Here is an 8,074-nt window from a genome sequence, read left to right on the forward strand (position 1 = left end):
GTCGAGTACCTGTAATTCCAGCTACTCAGGAGGCTGAGGCAGGAGAATCACTTGAACCTGGGAGGCAGAATTTGCAGTGAGCAGAGATCACACCACTGAGCTCCAGCCTGGGCAACAGAACAAAATCATGTCTCAAATAAATAAACAAATATTTAGTTACTGAAATAATAATGTTGATTGGTAAAATAAGAATGTATTATCTCTGAAAACTAGTTAGTTCATACTAAAAAATGGGCATAATTATTATCTCAAAGATTAGTAATGATGCAATGGAATTTATATATGTGTATACATGTGTTGCATATATACATAATGTGTGTATATATACACATACAATATCGTTAAAAATAGTTGACATTGTTTTCAAAAATAAGTATATACAATAAAATATAAAATAAATAGAAAAGTAAAATCAGGGCAAGACAAATAGGATAGTAAGACAAAGGCAAGGGTGAAGTGGATATACTGGAAATCATAAGTTCTTACACAAATGCTGGAATTAAACCACAAATTTTTTGATTGCCTGGAAGGAAATATGATGAATTTAATATTCAGTATCCATGAAATTAAAATATTCTGGTTGCTTAGCAGAAGTACAACTTTTCTTAGCACTGATAATAAAAATGTCTCTCATGGGCCCTCATTAAATGAGATTCTCATGTAGTTAAGATGTTCAAAATATCCTGACAATAAAATGCCATAACACAAAAACTTAACCTATATTGTGTGACGATTATATGAGAATTTATGAATACAAGTCATGTTTCTGTCACTAGATAAAAGCAATACCTTGTTTTTGAGGTTCAAGCCTTTAGACTGGCTCTTCCTGGTTGCAGGCAAGTGAATTTTAGCTTTTCAATCAAAATAATTATTTAGCTTTGAGAAAGAAAGAAAAAAACAACTAAAATAATGGTGGGGGGATGAGGGAGAGTGACATCAATACAATAAGTTGAAAAGTTTCTTATAAGATTTGAATCTTTAAAAATGTGTTGCAATTTAAAACTAGGAAGTGTCATCTCCAGACTGATCTATAGTTCCAACACTTTCAGTCAAAATCTCAACAGGCTATTTTGGAGAAATGTACAAGGTGATTCTAAAATCTACATGAAACAGCAAAATATCTAGAAAATCCAAGACAATTTTGAAAGTGAAGAAAGTGGTCAATTGATTTTTGATAAAGATGCCAAGGATTTCGATAGGAAAATAAATCTTTTCAACAAATATTAACAACAGGATATCAGCATGAAAAAAAAATAAGCCTCGACCTTTACCTAATATTCTATTAAAAAATTAACTCAAAAAATCAATTAATTCAAAAAACTAAACCACAACAGTTTCAGGAGAAAACCCTGAGGTTAGGCAAAGATACGTTAGGATGCACAGACACCCACTCCCTCACACACACACCCCCCACCCCCACACACACACAGAGACAAACAACCAAAAAAAGAAAATTATATTTCATAAAATGTAAATACTTTTAGTCACTTCTGAAAGACTGTTTAGAGATGAAAAGGCAAACCACAGACTGAGGGGAAACATTTGCATAATATATATTTAACAAAGAATTTGTGCTCAGAGTATATAAAGAACTTCAATCACTCAATAATAGGACAAACAACTCATTTTTTTAAATGGGTAGTTAATCACAATAGGCATTTCACGAAAGAAAGTACAAATGTCCACTAAGCGCTAGAAAAGGTTATCAACATCATTAGTCACTAAAGAAATGCACATTTGGCCAGGCGCGGTGGCTCACGCCTGTAATCCCAGCTCTCAGGGAGGCAAGAGGCGAGAGGATAGCTTGAGCCCAGGAGTTCGAGACCTGCCTGGGCAATATAGCAAGACCCCGTTCTCCAGAGAAAGGAAAAAAAAAAAAGACAAAAAGAAATGCACATTTAAACTACAAACACCCACTACAATTATTATACTTTAAAAGACTATGAAGTGTTGGTAAGGAAGTGGAACAACTGGAACCCTAATACAGTGCTGATGAGAATGCAAAATGGTAACAGTCAATTTGGAAACCAGTTTGGCAGATTATTTGAAAGTTAAACATAACATTTGCAATGCAACCAAGAAATTCCACTCCTAGGCATCTACCCAAAAGAAATGAAAGCAGGTCCACCCAAAGACTTCTACATGAATGTTCATAGCAGCATTATCAACAATATCCAAAAAAGGGAAACAACCTAAGTGTATTCATCAACTGCCAAATGGAGGAACAAAAATTATGGTATATTATACAATAAGTTACTACCCAGCAATAAGAAAGAACAAACTACTGTCATACACCACAACATGGATGAATCTCAGAAACTTATTCTAAGGAAAAAAACCCAGACCGAAAGAAGTACATACCATATGATTCCACTTATATGAAATTCTAGAAAAGGTATACCTCCAGTGGACAGAAAGTCAATCCATGTTTGCCCAGGTCTGAGAGTGGGGACAGGGAACTCTTGGGTGTAACAGAAATATTCTAAATTTTTATTATATCAGTAGTTACACGAGTATACAGTTGCCAAAACTCGTCAAACTATTCTTAAAATAGACGTAAATAATGTATCGGTAGGCTATACAAAAAAAGTGGGCAGCATAGGGTAATAAAGTATTCTTGGTTTATAATTATATATTATCAAGCATAATTACTCTTAGGTATTTATTTTACTTTGACTCCTATTTTATAAAAGGTATCTGAGCACCTATTGGCAAAGTTTGGGTGGTCCATATATTTTTCATTTGTTTGTTTGTTTAGGAATTGTATTTGAGGTTGACATAAAATTAATTGCTTTAGACATCAAAATTTTCCAAAGTACCCAATGAATTTACAGACTCGGTGATTCCTGGACCACATTTGTTGTTACTATCGATTCCACTACAAGACCTGAAATCCATCTCTGTCTTTAGGCCCCATATGATCGCAATATTTCATTTTGCCAAAGAGAAACTTGAATTGGAAGTGAATTGACTTGCATAGAAGTCACTTCATCTTTCATGAAGCTTTCCTTAATCACTCTGGCTAAGAATGATCTCTTTGGATTTCTATAGTTTAATTCTTAAAATATCACCCAGGATATTTTCATCTCATAATTTTCAATGACATTATGTGTAATGTGCGTTGTTCTTCCCATTAAATTGAAATGAACAAGACTAACATTTCATGAATGCTGTACAAAGTCAGATTGTGCTGGGTGCATGATCTCACTTCAGTCCTCACTAGTCAGTGCCTGCCAGGACCCGTGTGAGTATTACCTAATGCTGACTCTCCATCACGACACTCCCACACATTGGAAATCCTCTGTCACTATGCTCTCCCACATGTCTGTCACCTCAACCTGAATTGTCTAATGTTGATTGCTTACTAGATCTCCTTTTCCAGAACCTCTTTCTAAATCAGGTTCCTTGGATGCTCAGTTTGGAACCCACCCACCTGCCTCTTCTTGATGTAGTAACAGAGTACCTTTTGAGGTAAGAGAACAGAGAGGGATTGTGTGATACATTTGTGTGTGTGTGTGTGTGTGTGTGTGTGTGTGTGTGTGTCTACATCTTAGCATGCCATCTTGCACATACTAAGGAAGTGCTCAACACAGTAAATACATAAACTTTAATTTTTAAAGAAATGCCTTGGCTAAAGACATTTTATTCCTGCCTTAAGAAAAACCTTGCATAAATATTCCTATTTTCCAATTGCATAAAAAGTCACAAAATATAAAATTCTATGATTTTTATTTAAATTATGCTCAATTATGAATACTTAGAAAATTGTACAGAAATATATAGAAATACCACCACAATTGAATTTATAGAAATGCTGCTTTATGTTGTTATTAAAAAAAATTGAGAGTCAGAAACTTGAAAGTTTATCTCTAGTTATATAAGATTAGACAGGTCATTTAACATTTCTGACTGTCTCCTTATTGTAAAATAGAACTAATATCACCTGCTTATATCAATAGAATTGTTCAAATCAAAAGGCAAAACATAGCTTGCAAACTTTAACATGGAACATAAATATAAGGCATTTGGAGGAAGAGCAGTGCTAATAAGCATTTTCAAAAATTTTTGTGTTTAGAGCATTAAAAAGCTGTTTCACTAGCAGAAAAGATTAAGTATGAATTCATGGTAATTAACAACCTAAAAATGCAATGAAAAAAGAAATCAAATAAGGAAAATATATACATACCTACAATGCTAGAAATTGTTTTAATTTTTTTCTTTTCCTCTCCAGACATACATACTTAGAACCTTCATTTCTTCCATAAATATTTATGGAACAGCTATGATTTGGAAATTCCAATCATTTATAGTTTGCCTGTTGTACTCACTAACAGATTATATATATATTATATATTATGTATATTTCATTAAATATATATGTATATTTAATTTATTTAACTTTCATTAAATATACATATATATTTAATGAAATTATATTATAACCATGTGGCTGCATGGCATCCAAAGCTTAATCTTCATAAAACCATAAAATGTTTTTATTTGGGACATTACATTAGTTATTCAGTCCTCTGGTTTGTGATTGGTAGCAAAATAAATATAAAACAATATTTATCAGACACCTTCACTTACAGCTCTTTGGACCATGTTGTTATGCTTACAGTTTTCTTTAGTGTTATTAGCTCCAAGTCTTCATTATGAGCCACTAAAAACATTCATTCTTGGCCCGGTGCAGTGGCTCATGCCTGTAATCTTAGCACTTTAGGAGGCCAAGGTGGGCAGATTGCTCGAGCTCATGAGTTCAAAACCAGCCTGAGCAACATGGTGAAACTTCATCTCTATTTTTAAAAGTAAAAGAAATAATCTTTTTTTAATTTAGAAAAACTTCAGGATTATCATGGCAGATGGGAGGCAGGACTAGATTGCAGCTCCAACTCAGACAGACAGAGCAGCGTGCAGAGGCTCGCATCGAGAATTTTAGCTCCAGAATGACTGCAAGAAAAAACCAGGAATCCCGAGAAAACCCACAGACCCTCTGAAGGAAGTGGACTTCTCCTGCAGGACCCAGGAGACATGCCAAATACCGTGCTGGTATCCACAGCTGAGAGATGCTTCACATCACAGGACTCTGTACAAACAACCCCCAGTACCAGCCTGGAGCCAGGTAGACTTGCTGGGTAGCTAGACCCAGAAGAGAGATAAAAATCACTGCAGTTTGGCTTACAGGAAGCCAAATCCATAGGAAAAGGAGGAGAGTGCTACATCAAAGGAACACCCCATGGGACAAAAGAACCTGAGCAACAGCTTTCAGCCCTATACCTTCCCTCTGACAGAGCCTATCCAAATGAGAAGGAACCAGAAAACCAACCCTGGTAATATGATAAAACAAGGCTCTTTAACACCCCCCAAACATCACACTAGTTCACCAGCAATGGATCCAAACCAAGAAGAAATCCCCGATTTACCCAAAAAAGAATTCAGGAAGTTAGTTATTAAGCTAATCAGAGAGGCACCAGAGAAAGGCAAAGCCCAATGCAAGGAAATCCGAAAAACAATAGAGGAAGCAAAGAGAGAAATATTCAAGGAAATAGATAGCATAAAGAAAAACAGGCTGGATGCAGTAGCTTACACCTGTAATTCTAACACTTTGGGAGGCCGAGGTGGGTGAATCACCTGAGGTCAGGGGTTCAAGAACAACCTGGCCAACATGGCAAAACCCTATCTCTACCAAGAATACAAAAATTAACCAGGTGTTGTGGTGCATGGTTGTAATCCCAGCTACTCAGGGGGCTGAGGCAGGAGAATAGCTTGAACCCAGGAGGCAGAGGTTGCAGTGCACTCCAGCCTGGGCAACAGAGTGAGACTCCATCTCAAAAAAGGAAAAGCAGTAACAAAAGAAGAAAAAACAATCAAAACTTCAGGAAACATTGGACACACTTATAGAAATGCAAAACGCTCTAGAAAGTCTCAACAATAGAATTGAACAAATAGAAGAAAGAAATTCAGAGCTGTAGTTTGTGATTGGTATCAAAATAAATATAAATCAATGTTTATATTTGACAAGGTCTTTCAAGACAAGGTCTTTGAATTAACTGAATCCAACAAAGACAAAGGAAAAAGAATAAGAAAATATGAACAAAGCCTCCAAGAAATCTGGGATTATGTTAAATAACCAAACCTAAGAATAATTAGCATTACTGAGGAGGAAGAGAAATATAAAAGTTTGGGAAACATATTTGGGGGAATAATTGAGGAAAACTTCCCTGGCCTTTCTAGAGACCTAGACATCCAAATAAAAGAAGCACAAAGAACATCTGGGAAATTCATCACAAAAAGATCATCACCTAGGCACATTTTCATGTTATCTAAAGTTAAGACAAAGGAAAAAATTTTAGGAGCTGTGAGACAAAAGCACTAGGTAACCTATAAAGGAAAACCTATCAAATTAACAGCAGATTTATCAGCAGAAACCCTATAAGCTAGAAGGGATTGGGGCCCTATCTTCAGCCTCCTCAAACAAAACAATTATTAGCCAAGAATTTTGTATCCAGCAAAATTAAGAATCACATATGAAGGAAAGATACAGTCTTTTTCAGACAAACAAATGCTGAGAGAATTCACCACTACCAAGCCACCACTACAAGAACGGCTAAAAGGAGCTCGAAATCTTGAAACAAATCCTGGAAACACATCAAAACAGAACCTCTTTAAAGCATAAATCTCACAGGACCTATAAAACAAAAATACAATTTAAAAAGCAAAAACTAAAAAACAAGGTACACAGGCAACAAATAGCATGATGAATGCAATGGTGCCTCACATTTCAATACTTACTTTGAATGTAAATGGCCTAAATACTCCACTTAAAAGATACAGAACTGCAGAATGGATAAGAACTCAACAACTGGAGGAGAGGAGCCAAGATGGCCGAATAGGAACAGCTCCGGTCTACAGCTCCCAGCGCGAGCGATGCAGAAGACGGGTGATTTCTGCATTTCCATCTGAGGTACCGTGTTCATCTCACTAGGGAGTGCCAGACAGTGGGTGCAGGTCAGTGGGTGAGTCAGTGGGTGAGGTCAGTGGGTGCAGGTCAGTGGGTGCAGGTCAGAGACTGTGCGCCAGCCGAAGCAGGGGCGAGGCATTGCGTCACTCGGGAAGCGCAAGGGGTCAGGGAGTTCCCTTTCCAGGGGTGACAGACGGCACCTGGAAAATTAGGCCACTCCCACCCGAATACTGTGCTTTTCCGACGGGCTTAGGAAATGGTGCCCCAGGAGAGTATAGCCCGCACCTGGCTCAGAGGGTCCTACGCCCACGGAGTCTCGCTGATTGCTAGCACAGCAGTCTGAGATCAAACAGCAAGTCGGCAGCGAGGCTGCGGGAGGGGCGCCCGCCATTGCCCAGGCTTGCTTAGGTAAACAAAGCAGCCGGGAAGCTTGAACTGGGTGGAGCCCACCACAGCTCAAGGAGGCCTGCCTGCCTCTGTAGGCTCCACCTCTGGGGGCAGGGCACAGACAAACAGAAAGACAGCAGTAATCTCTGCAGACTTAAATGTCCCTGTCTGACAGCTTTGAGGAGAGCAGTGGTTCTCCCAGCACGCAGCTGGAGATCTGAGAACGGGCTGACTGCCTCCTCAAGTGGGTCCCTGACTCCTGACCCCCAAGCAGCCTAACTGGGAGGCACCCCCCAGCAGGGGCAGACTGACACCTCACACGGCCAGCCAGGTACTCCAACAAACCTGCAGCTGAGGGTCCTGTCTGTTAGAAGGAAAACTAACAGAAAGGACATCCACACCAAAAACCCATCTGTACATCACCATCATCAAAGACCAAAAGTAGATAAAACCACAAAGATGGGGAAAAAACAGAGCAGAAAAACTGGAAACTCTAAAAAGCAGAGTACCTCTCCTCCTCCAAAGGAACGCAGTTCCTCACCAGCAATGGAACAAAGCTGGACGGAGAATGACTTTGACGAGCTGAGAGAAGAAGGCTTCAGATGATCAAATTACTCCGAGCTACAGGAGGATATTCAAACCAAAGGCAAAGAAGTTGAAAACTTTGAAAAAAATTTAGAAGAATGTATAACTAGAATAACCAATACAGAGAAGTGCTTAAAGGAG

The 8,074-nt window shown here is 38.1% G+C and overlaps 1 protein-coding gene across 1 annotated transcript in view; it reads right to left on the reverse strand.

Annotated features, from left to right (window-relative positions):
* HPGDS (hematopoietic prostaglandin D synthase) overlaps positions 1-7,207 on the reverse strand; it is a 104,179-nt gene extending 96,972 nt beyond the window's left edge. The window contains exon 1 of the mRNA XM_054484816.2: positions 6,793-7,207. The gene's annotated coding sequence lies outside the window, so the exon portion shown is untranslated. The remainder of the gene's footprint in view (positions 1-6,792) is intronic.
* Between the last annotated feature and the right edge of the window lie 867 nt (positions 7,208-8,074).

Source organism: Pongo pygmaeus, chromosome 3 (assembly GCF_028885625.2).
Source record: "Pongo pygmaeus isolate AG05252 chromosome 3, NHGRI_mPonPyg2-v2.0_pri, whole genome shotgun sequence".
Taxonomy (NCBI): domain Eukaryota; kingdom Metazoa; phylum Chordata; class Mammalia; order Primates; family Hominidae; genus Pongo; species Pongo pygmaeus.